At 41.0% G+C, this 15,916-nt stretch overlaps 1 pseudogene; it reads left to right on the top strand.

Annotated features, from left to right (window-relative positions):
* The first annotated feature begins 12,946 nt into the window (after positions 1-12,946).
* Positions 12,947-14,117, top strand: LOC136311129 (apoptosis-enhancing nuclease pseudogene; annotated as a pseudogene).
* The last annotated feature ends 1,799 nt before the right edge of the window (positions 14,118-15,916 follow it).

Genomic DNA, 15,916 nt, shown 5'->3' with positions numbered 1-15,916 from the left:
TGGTTCTGAAGTCCTTAGTTTATGAACTCATTCTCTCCTTTTATGTCCAAATAAAATGATCCGAGTTCCTCTTGCAAGCAGTCATGGGGCACTGCAGCTGCTCCCCAGGGACTCAGGAACTCCTAGGAGGAGAGATGCATTCTGCCTTTTGGTGATTATCAGGTCAGGCTTCAAATTTCTTCATGCTCAATTTAATTGTTGATCCCCCGCTACCAACATGATGCTGCTCTCCGGCCAGTTTGGATATAACCTCATCGATATTTCCTTCCTTATTAGTTACAGCTACAGAAAGCACTGCTGTGACAGTGAAGGGACATAGGGACTTTTTTGTCTTGCGGTAAAGAATAGATTGGTAAAGCATTGCTTTTCATTGTAGAGAGTAAAACAACCCTAGTGTTCTAGACTCACTGGGAACATGCTAGGGTACTTGTCTGTTGGGTCTAGCTCAAGTATAATCTTCCATTGTAGAGGAGTATGAAGTTAACTAGATGGAAAATCTAAAAATCTAGAAACTGCTGAGTTACCTTGGCATCTCCAAAACAGATTTATAAGGAGCAAGGAGACTTGCCCTCTTTACTTGAAAACTAATTTTTCCCTGGCTGGATAGCTTGGTTGGTTAAAATGTTGTCCAGCAATGCTAAGGTTGTGGGTTCTATTCCTAGTCAGGGCACATAGAGGTACAGATATCTCTCTCTCTCTCTCTCTCTCTCTCTCTCTCTCTCTCTCTCTTCCTTCCTTTCTCTAAAATTAATAAATAAATTGGAAAAAAACCTAATTTTTACATACTTCCAGAGACAATACTAGCAGTGTTTTGGGGGTACTCTGGCATAAAGATCCCATTGGAGTAAAAAATGAGAATAAAAATAATGAAAGCAGTTTACAATAATTGTGCACATGCTGTACACCAGGGTCTAAGTGAGCACTTAGCATTTATTGTCTTTCATTTCTAACAGTAACCCGAGGAAGCTGGAGGCGCAAAGGTGTTGAGTGAATTACCCAAATTGAAACAGCTAGTAAGTAGTAGAGCTAGGACTGAAGCATATAAATTAGTTGGAACCTTCTCAATAGTAAATAAAAGAAACAAACCCATGCCCACGTAAACAAACAAAAAAAGACACAGGGCCCACTGAGGTGACCCATTGATAGCAATGAGATTGGACCTCAGGAAGAGATGTACTTTCCACCTCTCTGGTCCTCGTTTCTTCTTTCTCTGGGCCTGATTCATTGCCTCTTTTCAGTAGAACTGGTAAAGTAACAGCAGGTAGAGTGGTTATAGTCCTGATGTGGGAGTCAGACATGACCTTGGCACTAACGTATCAAGTGACCTGAGTAGATCACTGAGGTTGTACTTTCAGTAGTCCTCGTAGTTGGCGGGGTCTGTTTAATAAAAAGTGAGTGTGGATCTCAGATTCCCCATGCCCTATAATTCTTTTCAGACTAGTTATATATCAGGAAAACCTTCCAAGTTTATCTTCAATATAACTCCTGGGCTGCCCTGTAGTTAGAGCGCAGAGCGCATTCCTAGCAGCTGTGGCTGATGCAATGCTGTGAGAACACTCCAGCACCTGAAACCCTCCTAGGCACACCCAGGAGGGAGCTCACCCGCTGTAAAGAAGTAACTCAGCACCAACCAGGCAGCTTCTTGACCTTTTCAGCCATTGGCTGTGAAGGACACACTATAACACCCTATTGGCTGAACCCTTGTATTTATATATAAGCTAGCTTACTTCCTGAATAAAGCGGATCTGTGTCACTGAACCTGGTCCCCGGAGTCGGGTCTCTACATCTCCATCGTCCTCATCGCTGGTGGGCCTTGTCCACACTGCCCTGATTCTTCCTGGAAATGAATTGGATAAATACATTCATTTGAATGTGTGACGATCAGATGATTTATATATGACTTATTCCAGGGTTTTGTGACTCATTTAAAGGGGTGGTCCCCAAAATACCTTCAGGATGAAATTTTAGATACTGAAGGAAAGGCTGAGATAAGACAGACATCTGAGCATTCTTCAAATGATTTTTTACTGGTTTTATCCCATTTTGGGTATTCCTGAAGATGTCATTTGCTTTGATAAAGAACATTATTTAATTGAAATTTTGAGATAATTGCTTTGCTTTCTGCATTACTCAGGACAGATAAATTATGGTGTATGACAAGCATTCCCCAAAATGTCACTGGCTTAAAACAACCAATGCTCCTCTTTCGCTCGTGTTGCAGATCTGTCTCAGGGCAGCAGTGGGGCCCTGCTCACTTTTATCACTGCAGTCCCCCAGGAGCCACCACCTCAAGCATTCCTAGTTGCCAACCAGAGGGCAGAGCGCTCTGGGGAACCTCACACTGCCATTCACACTCTAACTCACTTGACTAGTTCATTGGCCAGAAATAGAAACATGGCCCCACCCAACCACAGGATGGCAGGGAGTGCCCTGTACCAGGAAAAAAAGAGGAGCACAGATGACTATCATGAATTCTAACAGTTTTCCTGTAGAGGCACGATTTTAGGATAAAATAAAAGCAGACATTTCAATGGTATTTGCTAAGAGTCAGGTACTATCTTAATCATTTGATGTGTATCATATCTTAATACTCGCAGCAACCCTTTTGTTACTCTCATTTTAAAGATGAGAAAACTGAGGCATAAGGGATTTAATAGTGTTTGTCCACAATCCCACCGACCGAAGCCTTGGTGGGATTTGACCACAGGCAGCAGAATCTATGCTCAAAACCACAAAGCCATGTGCTGTATATCTGGACTATTTAGAAATAATATGTTTACCTTGAGACACGATTAATTAATAAGACAATTGCTAAGGGATTTCTGAGTTTGAGCCGTATTAGAGGTGTAAAATCTAGCTGCTGTTAGTATTTTGTAAGTTTGTGGAAAATAGAAGTAGCCCCATCCTGAGAGCATTTATTACAGAAAGTATTTTTCTATTTTGGTATGCTTTGAAATTTCAATATTTGACTGGGTTCTTTAAGGCAAGCTCTAATTTAGACTGATTTGTTTAGGAGAAATAATTGTAGCTTATTTATAGAGATGAATATGCAATTTGAATTATAACATGTTTGTCATAATCAGGTAAAGCCTCTTGGGGGCAGGGGTTATTTTATAGTATCTGTCTATGAGGGTAGGAATTTTCCAAAGTCACAAAATTTATAAAGACAGAGTATATTACTCTGTTCATGTTGTTAATAACAAAATGCCATAGACAAGGTGGTTGAAACAATAGACATTTATTTCTCATAGTTTTGGAGGTTTGAGACATCCAAGATCAAGGTGTCAGTCATTTTGGTGAAAACTCTCTTCTTGCAGAAGGCTGCCTCTGGCTGTGTCCTCCCTGGTGGCTAGAGAACTCCTGCCCTTTTCTCTTCTTATAAATGCATTAATCCCATCATGAGATCTTGACAATTCAATGTAATACAGTTATTTATGCTTCAAGCTTAGTTTCTTTAGGGTAAATGCTCAGTTAAAACTCTGGATTTCCTGGCCGTGGCTGGTTGGCTCAGTGGATAGAGCGTTGGACCAGCATATGGACGTCCTGATTTCAATTCTTGGTTTGGGCACACAAGAGAAGTTGATCATCTGCTCCTCTCCCCTTCTCTTACTCTTCCCTTCCCACAGCCAGTGGCTTAATTGGTTCAAGCACAGCTCCGGGTGCTGAGGATAGCTCCATTGATCCAAGTGTCAGCCTAATGCACTAAAAATAGCTAGTTGATTTGAGCATTGGCTCAAGATGTGGTTGCAGGGTGGATCCCAGTTGGGGAACATGTGGGAGTCTGTCTCACTACCTCTCCTCCTCTCACTTAAAAATAATAATAATAAAAAAAAATCTAGATTTCCCTCCACCCTCACTTTTTCCCAGGGGTATCTAAATTAATGGAGGCAGTAAGGGGGAGAAAAGAAGTCTTATCATCTAGGCATTATGAGTAAGCCAGTCAGTTACCAGCAGTCACTTACCCTGCTGTCCTCTGCTAAGATGATTCTTGTCTGGTCTGCAATGTTGAATGCTGGTGTAATGGCTGCTACACCAAGTCCTTGTGGCCCCATTTATCTGGTTTGTTAGACCCAACTGCAAGCTGTCTTCTGGCTACAGGCCCCCCTCTGCCTTTTTGGACTCTTTCTTTTACAGGGTTCTGGAGCTCATGGCTGTTTTCTCTCTACTGTGCTGGGGTTTGTGAGACTCTGAAGCTTTTCTCAGACTCATCCAGCCAGATGCCATTTGACCATCACTTCTGTACTGCCCAGGACCCTTCCCAAAGGGAAGCCATCTCCCAGCTGCACTTTTTCCCTGAGACTCCAATCAAACTCACCTAGGTATTCCTTTCTTTGCTTTCCCTATTGGAGCCCACTTCAGAAGAAAGAGGATGCCAGGCCTTCTTAGACCCACAATTAGGCTTTGTTCACATTTGAATTCTCTTCTGCATCTGCTAATCAAGCTTTCCATGCTCTTTGGGTGAGAAATATGTTCAAGCCCTCAAGAATTCTTCTCCCTTCAGCAGTCATGGCATAAACTCTATGTTCTAAAGCTTCCAAACTCTGCCAGTAGTATAAAGAGCCAAGTTGTTGCAACCCCCCAATATCTTTTCTCTCAGAAGCCTGACTCTTGAAATTATTGGGGAAATTATTTCCGCTACTCCATTCCTTCCTGTGGACAGATATTTTTTTAATTAATTACCCCTCCCCCCTATTCCCCTCAACATCTCCCTTGCCCCCCTCCCTACATTGCCCTCCCCCCTTCCCTTCAGGTTTATCCCATCCTGTCATCCCCTTTCCCTCTATCCTCTTTCCCTCTGTTCCCTTTGATCCCTCCTCTGTCTCCATTCCATTCCTCAGTTCTCATTGTTCCTTGGACCCCTCACATGAGTGAGGTCATATGATATTTTTCTTTCTCTGCCTGGCTTATTTCACTTGACGTAACAGTTTCCAGGTCCATCCATGTTGTTGCAAAAGATAATCTTTTCTTCTTTTACATGGTCCCATAGTATTCCATAGTATATGTACCACTGCTTTTTAATCCACTCATCCACTGATGGACACTTGGGCTGTTTCCAGATCTTCGCTATTGTGAACAATGCTGCCATAAACATGGGGGTGCATTTCTCCTTTTGAAGCAGTGCTATAGTGTTCTTGGGATAAATTCCTAAAAGTGGGATGGCTGGGTCAAAAGGCAGATCCATTTTTAATTTTTTGAGGAATCTCCATACTGTTTTCCACAGTGGCTACACCAGTCTGCATTCCCACCAGCAGTGCAGGAGGGATCCCCTTTCTCCACATCCTCGCCAGCACCTGTCCTGTGTTGTTTTGTTAATGAGCGCTATTCTGACTGGTGTGAGGTGGTATCTCATTGTGGTTTTAATTTGCTTTTTTTTTTTCTGAAGCTGGAAACGGGGACGCAGTCAGACAGACTCCCGCATGCGCCCGATGGGGATCCACCCGGCACGCCCACCAGGGGGTGATGCTCTGCCCATCCGGGGCGTCGCTCTGTTGCAACCAGAGCCATTCTAGCGTCTGGGGCAGAGGCCAAGCAGCCATCCCCAGTGCCCGGGCCATCTTTTGCTCCAATGGAGCCTTGGCTGTGGGAGGGGAAGAGAGAGTCAGAGAGGAAGGAGAGGGGGAGGGGTGGAGAAGCAGATGGGCGCCTCTCCTGTGTGCCCTGGCCAGGAATGGAACCCGGGACTACCGCACACCAGGCCGACGCTCTACCACTGAGCCAACCGGCCAGGGCTTCTAATTTGCGTTTTCCTAATGATTAGTGATATTGAACATTTTTTCATCTATTGGCCATCTGTATGTCCTCTTTGGAGAAGTGTCTATTCATTTCTTTTGCCCATTTTCTTTATTGGATTGTTTGTCTTCCTGGTGTTGAGTTTTATAAGTTCTTTATAAATTTTGGTTATTAATCCCTTATCAGATGTATTGTCGAATATGTTCTCCCATTGTTAAACTATACAATGGGAGAACATATAAAATAAAAGACAATACATAAATAAAATAAATACAATAAAAAGACAATATATCTTTTTATTCTGTTCATATTGTCTTTAGCTGTGCAAAAGCTTTTTAGTTTGATATAGTCCCATTTGTTTATCCTGTCTTTTATTTCCTTTCGCCGTGGAGATACATCAGCAAATATATTGCTACGAGAGATGTCGGAGAGCATACTGCCTATGTTTTCTTCTAGGATGCTTATGGTTTTACGAATTACATTTAAGTCTTTTATCCATTTTGAGTTTATTTTTGTGGATAGTGAAAGTTGGTGATCGAGTTTCATTTTTTTGCAGTAGCTGTGCAATTTTCCCAACACCATTTGTTGAAGAGACTGTCATTACTCCATTGTATGCCCTTACCTCCTTTGTCAAGTATCAATTGTCCATAAAGGTGTGGGTTTATTTCTGAGTTCTCTGTTCTGTTCCATTGATCTATATGTCTGTTCTTATGCCAGTACCAGGCTGTTTTGAGTACAATGGCCTTGTAGTATAACTTGGTATCAGGAAATGTGATTCCTCCCACTTTATTCTTCTTTTTCAAGATTGCTGAGGCTATTTGCATTCTTTTATAGTTCCATATAAATTTTTGGAATATGTGTTCTATGTCTTTGAAGTATGTCATTGGTATTTTAATTGGTATTGCATTGAATTTATAAATTGCTCTGGGTAATATAGACATTTTAATGATGTTTATTCTTCCTAACTATGAACATGGTATATGCTTCCACTTGTTTGTATCTTCCTTGATTTCTTTTATCAATATTTTATAATTTTTTGAGTATCAGTCTTTAACCTCCTTGGTTAGATTTAATCCAAGGTACTTTATTTTTATTGTTGCATAGCGAAGGGGATTGTTTCCTTAATTTCTCTTTCTGACAGTTCATTGTTGGTGTATAAAAATGCCACTGATTTCTGAATATTAATTTTATACCTTGCCACCTTGCTGAATTCATTTATCAGGTCAAGTAGTTTTTGACTGAGACTTTAGGGTTTTCTATATACAGTATCATGTCATCTGCAAATAATGATAGTTTTACTTCTTCTTTTCCAACTTGAATGCCTTTTATTTCTTCTTCTTGTCTGATTGCTGTGGCTAGGACTTCCAGGACTATGTTAAATAAGAGTGGTGAAAGGAGGCACCCCTGCCTTGTTCCTGATCTTAAGGGGATTGCTTTTAATTTTTGCCCATTGAGTATGATGTTGGCTGTGGGTTTCTCGTAGATGGCTTATATCATGTTGAGGTATGTTCCCTGTATTCCCACTTTGCTGAGAGTTTTGATCATGAACGAGTGCTGGATTTTATCAAATGTTTTTTCTGAATCTATTAAAATTATCATGTGGTTTTTCTCCTTCTTTTTGTTTATGTGATGAATCACATTGATTGATTTGCAAATATTGTACCAGCCTTGCCTCCCCGGAATAAATCTTACTTGATCATGGTGTATGATTTTTTCCATATATTGTTGGATCCGGTTTGCTAATATTTTGTTGAGGATTTTAGCATCTATATTCATCAGATATATTGGCCTATAATTTTCTTTCTTTGTGTTGTCTTTGCCTGGTTTTGGAATCAGAATTATGCTCGCCTAATAAAAGGAGCTTGGAAGTCTTCCTTCCTCTTGAATTTTTTGAAATAGTTTGAGAAGAATAGGAGTTAGTTCTTCTTTGAATATTTGGTAGAATTCAGTTGTGAAGCCATCAGGCCCTGGACTTTTCTTTTTTGGGAGTTTTTTGATAACTGTTTCGATCTCATTTGGTGTAATCGGTCTGTTTAGGTTTTCTGATTCTTCCAGATTGATTTTTGGAAGATTGTATGTTTCAAGGAATTTGTCCATTTCATCTAGGTTGTCTAGTTTTTTGGCATACAGTTCTTCATAGTATTTTCTTACAATATTTTGTATTTCTGTTGTGTCAGTTGTTATTTCTTCACTCTCATTTCTAATTTTATTTATTTGAGTCCTCTCTCTCTTTTTCTTGGTGATTCTAGTTAAAGGTCCATCAATCTTGTTTATCTTTTCAAAGAACCAGCTCCGAGTTTCATTGATCCTCTGTATTGTTTCTTTAGCCTCTATGTCATTTAGTTCTGCTCTGATCTTTATTATTTCCTTCCTTCTACTACATTTAGGCTTTACTTGCTGTTCTTTTTCTAGTTCTTTTAGATGCCGGGTTAAGATGTTTAGTTGAGCTTTTTCTACTTTTTAAGGTATGCCTGTAGTGCTATGAACTTCCCTTTCAGGACTGCTTTTGTTGTGTTCCATAAATTTTGAGTTGTTGTATGCTCATTATCATTAGTTTCTAGGAATTTTTAAATTTCTTCTTTGATCTCATTGTTAATCTATTTGTTATTTAATAACATGCTATTTAGTTTCCATGTGTTTGAGTATTTTTCAGTTTTTCTGTTGTGGTTGATTTCTAGTTTCATGCCATTGTGATCAGAGAAAGTGCTTGATATGATTTCAATTTTCTTAAATTTGTTGAGACTGCTTTTGTGCCCTAAAATCTGGTCTATCCTAGAGAATGTACCATGAGCACTTGAAAAGAATGTATATTCTGCTGCTTTAGGGTGAAAGGTTCTGAAGATTTCTATTAAATCCAGTTAATCTAGTGTGTCCTTTAAGTCTGCTGTTTCTTTGTTAATTTTCTTTCTTGAGGATCTATCTAGTGATTTTAGTGGGGCATTGAAATCCTCTGCTATTACAGTATTGCTGTTGATCTCGCCCTTTAAATCCATCAAAGTCTGCTTTATATATTTAAGTGCTCCTATATTAGGTGCATAGATATTTATATTTGTTATATCTTCCTGTTGGATTGCTCCCTTTATCATTATGTAGTGGCTTTCTTTATCTCTTACTATATCCTTTGTTTTAAAGTCCATGTTGTCTGATATAAGTATTGCTACCCCAAATTTTTTTTTATTTCCATTTGCATGAAATATTTTTTTTCATCTTTGAACCTTCAGTCTATGTGTTTCTTTTGTTTTGAGGTGTGTCTCTTGTAGATAGCATATGTATGGGGTTCTGTTTTCTTATCCATGCAGCCACTCTATGTCTTTTGATCAGATCATTTAATCCATTTTTATTTAAGGTTATTATTGATATGTAGTTGTTTATTGTCATTTTATTGTTTAAAGCTGCATTCTTCTTTTGCTATATTCTTTTTCCCCTTTGATTTTTTTACAACAGGCCTCTTAGCATTTTTTTTTTCAGCATTGGTTTGGTTATAATGAATTCCTTGAGTTGTTTTTTTTTTTTTGCCTGGGAAGCTTTTTATTTCTCCTTCCATTTTAAATGATAGCCTTGCTGGATAAAGTAGTCTTGGTTGTAGGTTCTTGTTATGTATTACTTTGAATATTTCTTGACATTCCCTTCTGGCCTCAAGTGTTTCTTTTGCGAAGTCAGATTTCATCCTTATGGGGGCTCCTTTGTAGGTGATAATCTTTTTTTCTCTAGCGTCTTTTAATATTTTCTCTTTATCTCTTAGCTTTGGTATTTTAATTATGATGTGTCTTGGTATAAATGTCTTTGGGTTTCTCTTTAATGGACTTCTCTGTGCTTCTTGAACTTGTGTGACTTTTTCCTGCTTCAATTTAGGGACGTTTTCAGCTATGATTTCATTGAACAAGGTCTCTATTCCTTTCTCTTCTTCAGGAACTCCTATGATGCAGATGTTTTTTCTCTTTAGGTTGTCACAGAGCTCTCTTAGAGTTTCCTTAGATTTTTCAGCCTTTTATCTTTTTGCTGCTCTACTTCTGTTTTCATTTATCTTGTCTTCTATATCACTGATTTGATCCTCTGCTTCATCCAGCCTGCTTTTAATTGCTTCTAGTGTAGTCTTCATTTCTGATATTGTATTTGTCATTTCCAACTGGTTCTTTTTTATTATTTTAATGTTCTTTCTAATGCTTGTAATCTCTTTATTTATGTGCTGCTCATTGTGTCCACCCATTGTTGTTCTAATATCTTTCAGCATTCTAATAATTCTTATTTTAAACTCTGCTTTCGGTAGTTCGGTTATTTCCATATCACTCAGTTCATTTTCTGGAAGTTTTTCTTGTTGATTCATTTGGATTGCACATCTCTTTCTTCCCATTATGTCTGTGTTTTGGGGTATGTTGTTTGTAGAGCTGGTTGACTCTAGGGTTGGTGTGGTCTGCCTCCAATTTTCATTTGTGTTATTTCTATGTCTTCTTGGGTTGGCCTCAGTTGTTGTTTGTAATCCACTGTTGCATTTGGCTTTTCTAGTTCGGACTGATTTTTACTTTTCCTCTCATACAATCCAGGTGCCCTAGAGAAGCTGATGCACCTAGAGTTGCAGAGATGGTCATGACTGATCTCACAGTTGCTTAAAGTTTAATCCTTATAATAAATCCTTGACTCTACATCACTCATTGTGGTTCTGTTCATCTGACTGAGTTCTGATATAAAGGCACTTGCTTGTTTTTTTTTCACTTCTCATATAGAAACCTACCCAAGGTACACTGGGATATAAATGGCTAATTACTTAAGATTCCACTCTTCCCAAAGTCCTGGTATTTCAACAACATGTTAAACATATAATTTAGAAAACTTATTGAGTGAAGAATCTAGATGTATATAAATTTTTACTTAACCCTGATTCTGCCCAAGATTATAGAGGCATCTTGTCCAGAACTCTTAACCTGGTTTGACTTTGGGCCTCGTTCTGGCATATATAAAATGAGAATAACATAGGGTGTTGGAAAGCATGCTGGTAGAGAAATGGAAACCTAACTCTAATTTCAGTTCTGTTACAGAGTAGTTGTGTAGTTTGGGTAAGCCATTTCATTTCTATGAGTTTCTGGTTCTTTATTTTTAAAGTGAGGAAGTTGGTCTAGATTAGGAGTAATCAAATTGGTGTGTGCAAACCTCTGCAGTTATACAGAGACTTTTCAAGGAGTATATGAGTTCTGTAGTTTTAAGAAAACTAATTTACATATTCTCAACTCCATTTTCATACTTTCTCAGCTTTATGTAGATTGTATTTTTCTACCTTCACTGCATAATTGGCTTTCTCTCATTTTATGTAAAATAGGCATAACTGTTCAGCTATCCTAAATCTTATTATCATATACTGCCCAGGGATATGAAGCTACCTAAGGCCCAAAAAAAGGGTTATGTTGAAATCTTGTTTTGGGGAGAAGCCACCTTTATTGACTTACAAATACATCACAGGGCATCCTGGTTTTGTTGGCCTTATAGCTTTTTAAATAATGGTAGAAAATGACATTAGAACTGGGATATTTTGGTCTTTGTTGGGAGGTTATGAAATTAAATATATTGTAAAATATGGAAAGAAAAGGTAATGGTAAACTTATCTAATAACCCAACTTCTGCCATCCTCTAACCACTGTCAGAGAAGGTGGTGCTTGTGGCATGTCTGTGAGTGTAAATTAAGGAGAGTATTAGTAAGACATATCAAATTCTAAAAGTGATGTTTAAAATGTTTTTATCTCACTTCATCTTCTGTCTTGTATTTATGTGCAAACAGTTATATTTTAGGTTCTTTGTTACTCATATTTTATTAGCTGAAGAGAAGGTCAACTTAAAATAGCCAAAACTTATCACCAGGTCAACAGAGCTTTCTAGTAATAGCAGATTACAGCTAACAGTATGGCAGACCTCAACCTTTATTTAGAGACTCTTCATGGACACAAAAAGACAACAGAGGGAACAAAAAAAAAGACACTAGAGGACATTTTAGCCTCTGACACTACAGCTGTTACAAGCAGTAAGCACATCTTAGAAACATGAGACCTCACACTAAAGGCCTATCTACCTTGGTTTGCTTACTCAGTATATCATGTCCAGCTATCAAGAAAAAACTATAAGACATACCAAAAGGAAAAAAAAAAACAGAAACAGAATGACCCCCCCACCACCACCACCACACACACACACTATGAAGAGATAGAGCAATCATCAGGAACATACCTGGTAGGGATGTTAAAATTATCAGGCCAGGAATTTTAAAAACTATGATTAATATGCTAAGTGCTCTAATGGGTAAAGTTGACAGTATAAAAGAATAGATGGAAATCCTGAGAAAGAACCAAAAAGAAATTCTGGAGATCAAAAACTTTATAACAGAAATGAAGAATGCCTTTGATGAGCTTATTTGTAGACTGAACTGAGCTGAGGAAAAATTTCTGAGCTTGAGGATATCTCAATAGAAACTTCTAAAACTGAAAATCAAAGGGAAACAGACATAAATAAAAAATGAACAGAATATCCAAGAACTGTGGGACAACAATATAAGATGCAACATTTGTGTAATGTGAATACCAGAAAGAGAAGAAACAGAAAGGAAAAGAAGAAATATTTGAACTAATAAAGGCTGAGAATTTTCTAATGCCAACCACAGATCCAGCAAGCTCAGAGAATGCCAAGCAGGGTAAACAACCCCCCAAAATGTACACATACTCATGTCACATTCAAACTGCAGAGAATCAAAACAGAGAGAAAATCTTGAGAGAAGCCAGAAGGGGAAAACAAGACCTAACCTATCCTTCTCTTCAGAAACCAGGCAAGCAAAGAAAGAATGGAATAAAATATTTGAAGTGTTAGAGAATATTATCTCTACATCATTTTAAAGTTTCTTGACTACATTTTCCATCTTAAAAGTTGCTATGGGACACTGCGCCTCCCAATATCCTGTTTCATAGTCCCCTTCCACATTGATGCTGGGCTTGGCCATGGGTTTTAGTTTTTTAAATGGTGCTTAGGTTTTAGTGACTAGTTTTAGCTAATCAAACATTAGTAAGCGTAATAGAAGACTTAATTAATGCTTGCACACTAGGATTTATTTTCTTAAAGCTTCTTCTGGTCATAGCTTTGCTACGAGAAGACCAAGCAGACACCTGGAGAGGCCCACATCAAGAACTTAGGCCCCGGGGCATGTAGGAACTGCTGGCTTCCTGGAAGCCACGTGCCGGCGCTCTGGCTTCAGGGCGCTGCCCAGCTGGAAGATTACCTCCCAGGCCTCCCTTGCCGAAGCTTGTGAGCAGATTGGGATGGTACTTGGGGTAGCCCCTGAGGCTGCCCAGTGCCTGTTCCCTTGCTTGACCAGCCTGAATGCCAAGGATGTGCTTCGGAGAAAGCACAAACGGAAGAGCCGACAGCACCAGCGGTTCATGGCCCCGAAGGCCTTGCTGCAGGAGCAGAGGCTGCAGAGCACGCCCTCAGAGCTAGCGTCTTCCCCACCGTGCATGCCATCAGAGGCACCGCAAGGTGCTGAGGCTACTAGCCGGGGGAAGCAGCGTCCAAGGGCTGAATGCACAGGTGCCCCATGCAGCAGAAAGCCCACCCCCAGGGAGTCCACTGGGCCCTTGCCCAGCAAGTGCGTGGCTATTGACTGTGAGATGGTGGGCACAGGACCACGAGGGAGGGCGAGTGAGCTGGCCCGCTGCTCTGTGGTGAGTTACCATGGCGACGTCAAGTATGTTTGGCCTGAGATGCCCATCGTGGACTACCACACTCATTGGAGCGGCATCACTCAGCAGCACATGCGCAAGGCCTTCCCCTTCCAGGTGGCCCAGAAAGAGATCCTCAAGCTCCTGAAGGGCAAGGTGGTGGTAGAGCACGCCCTGCACAATGACTTCAAAGCCTTCAAGTATATCCACTCTCGGAGCCAGACCCGGGACACCACTTATGTCCCCAACCTCCTCAGCCAGCCCAGCCTCCACGCCCAGACCCGAGTCTCTCTCAAGGACCTGGCCCTGCAGCTGCTGCACAAGAAGATCCAGGTGGGCCAGCACGGGCACTCATCAGTGGAAGACGCCATGACGGCCATGGAGCTGTACTGGCTGGTGGAGGCGTGGTGGGAACAGCAGGAGGCCAGCCGCACCTGGGCCCACGCCGAGGACAGGGAGCCTGACAGCAGCACGGACATGGAGCAGTACCTGGAAGACCAGTACTGGCCTGAGGACCTGGGCCAGGGCCCCAGCTTGGGGAAGGGGGAACTCAGAACCAAAGGGTGTGAGGGACGAGAGGTTTGTGGGTGGCCTTCAGTGTGGGGAACGGGGCCAGGAGAGCCCTGGGCCCTTCACCTGGGGTGGGCAGGACATGGCCAGCTTTCCCTAGGTCCATGGAGTTGGCATCACCTGTCCTGACTCCCTGTGCCCGCAGCACAGCCCTCTTTCCAGAGCTGTGGTCGGCCCTCCTACCCTCAGGGCTTTGCTAACTGCACTTTATAGACACCATGAAAGTGTCAGGTGGACTAGCTACTAGAGCCCCCCAGGAGTAGGGTCTGCACCAATGGACTGTCCCAGGCTGTCAGCCCCGCCCCGTGCTGTGCTAGCTAGGGGGATATCTCCCTGGGAGGGTGGGGTGGGTGTCATCCCAGCGTCTCCCTCCACTCTTCCTCCAGAGTCATTGTCAGGTTCAGGGGAAATGTGCCCTGAAGTTTAGAGTTCAGGCCACTCTGGAGATGTGTCTTCCCTTTCTCTCAAATGGAACTTGCTGCAGCCATCAGAGGAACTGCAGCCCCGCTCCGATGGGAGAGCAGAGCCCACAGGGAACTGCATGCAAGGAACCTTTGTTTATTAAGAGCAAGGCCACCAGGGAGCAGAGTGGGTGTGTCTGCCAGGTGGAGCCACTGGCAGCTGAGCCATGTGCCCAACTTTGGCAGGTGCCCCTTCTGACACATTGATAACCATGGGTGGCTGGGTTTTCTCCCCATTTCTGTGTTCTCTGTCAGAATTTCATCCCCACCCCTTTCCTTATTTCCTAAGGGGAAATTTGGGGGTATTGGGGTAACCAAAAACTCGGGTCATATAGACCTTTGCACCCCATCATTGTTTGTCATTGTCACTTAATAGTTTTGAGACCTTAGGTAACTATGTGATGTCAGGAGCCGATCCACTAATGCTGGCTAACTAGGTCACAGCAGGAGAAGATCCACAACTGCTGGTTGACAAAGTCACAGCAAAAGAAGATAGAGTCACCGCAGTAAAGACCAACAGCTGCGGGTTGACAAAGTCACCGCAAAGGAAAGGCACAACGATACTTCCCCCTTTAATCTTTTGAATTAATCTGGCCTTATATCCCCCCTTTTCTAGGTGTGTGCTATTATTTGTAGCACAGGGATAATAGTACCGTGCTTTCCCTGTAGATTTGTAGTAATTTCTTTGGAAATGAGACAGAAGGTGTAAGTTCCACAGAAAAGCCTGTAAGCCCCTTGAACTGGGCTCATAAACATAAGAGGCTGGCCATGATATCCCTCATAAAGGGTTAAGTTTGTAGGAGAATTTCTTCTTATTAATCATGTTAGAAAGAATAAAGTTAGAACTTAACTAGTGTATGAATGTAGTAAATGAATAAAGTTTAACTAGACATTAGAATCTTAGGTAAGGTGTAGTGGAGTGGCCCGTTGCGTGGCCTTGGATAGGAGTGCAGCTGGCTAGTAAAGAATGTCTTGTTAAAAGACTTGTTTTGTCACTGAAGGCAGTTGCTGGGCTTTTCTCAGTAAAACATTCTCATGAGATTTTTGTATTTTCCAAGAATAAGGAGAGGAATGTGGTGGGATTCATAGCAGCAATAGCAATTAATGCCTTCTGATATTATGTTGCTACTAGCTATCTTGCAGGTGCACTCTATATATCTTTAAGTAAAAGTTACTCTTTATACTATGTCAGTTTCTTAATAGCAAGCCTCTTGTAGTCTTGTGAGAAAAGAATTAGGACACTACATGAACTCAAGGCTATTTGCCTGAGCAAGTGGTGGTTCTTTGCTAGTCCTTGATGATTTCGTCTGCTATCTCTCTCTCTGCGTCCTTGACTCACAACAACAGTAAAATAGAGTTATTAATTAGTACTAATCTTTTAGAAGTTTGTACCGATATTGTTATTACTATTCAAGTTATTGTATAACTGTACTTTGAATAACTTACCACCTGACTTGTAGCTTATAG

The sequence above is a fragment of the Saccopteryx bilineata genome, chromosome 7 (genome assembly GCF_036850765.1).
Source record: "Saccopteryx bilineata isolate mSacBil1 chromosome 7, mSacBil1_pri_phased_curated, whole genome shotgun sequence".
NCBI lineage: Eukaryota > Metazoa > Chordata > Mammalia > Chiroptera > Emballonuridae > Saccopteryx > Saccopteryx bilineata.
This window is presented reverse-complemented; position numbering and strand designations above follow the sequence as displayed.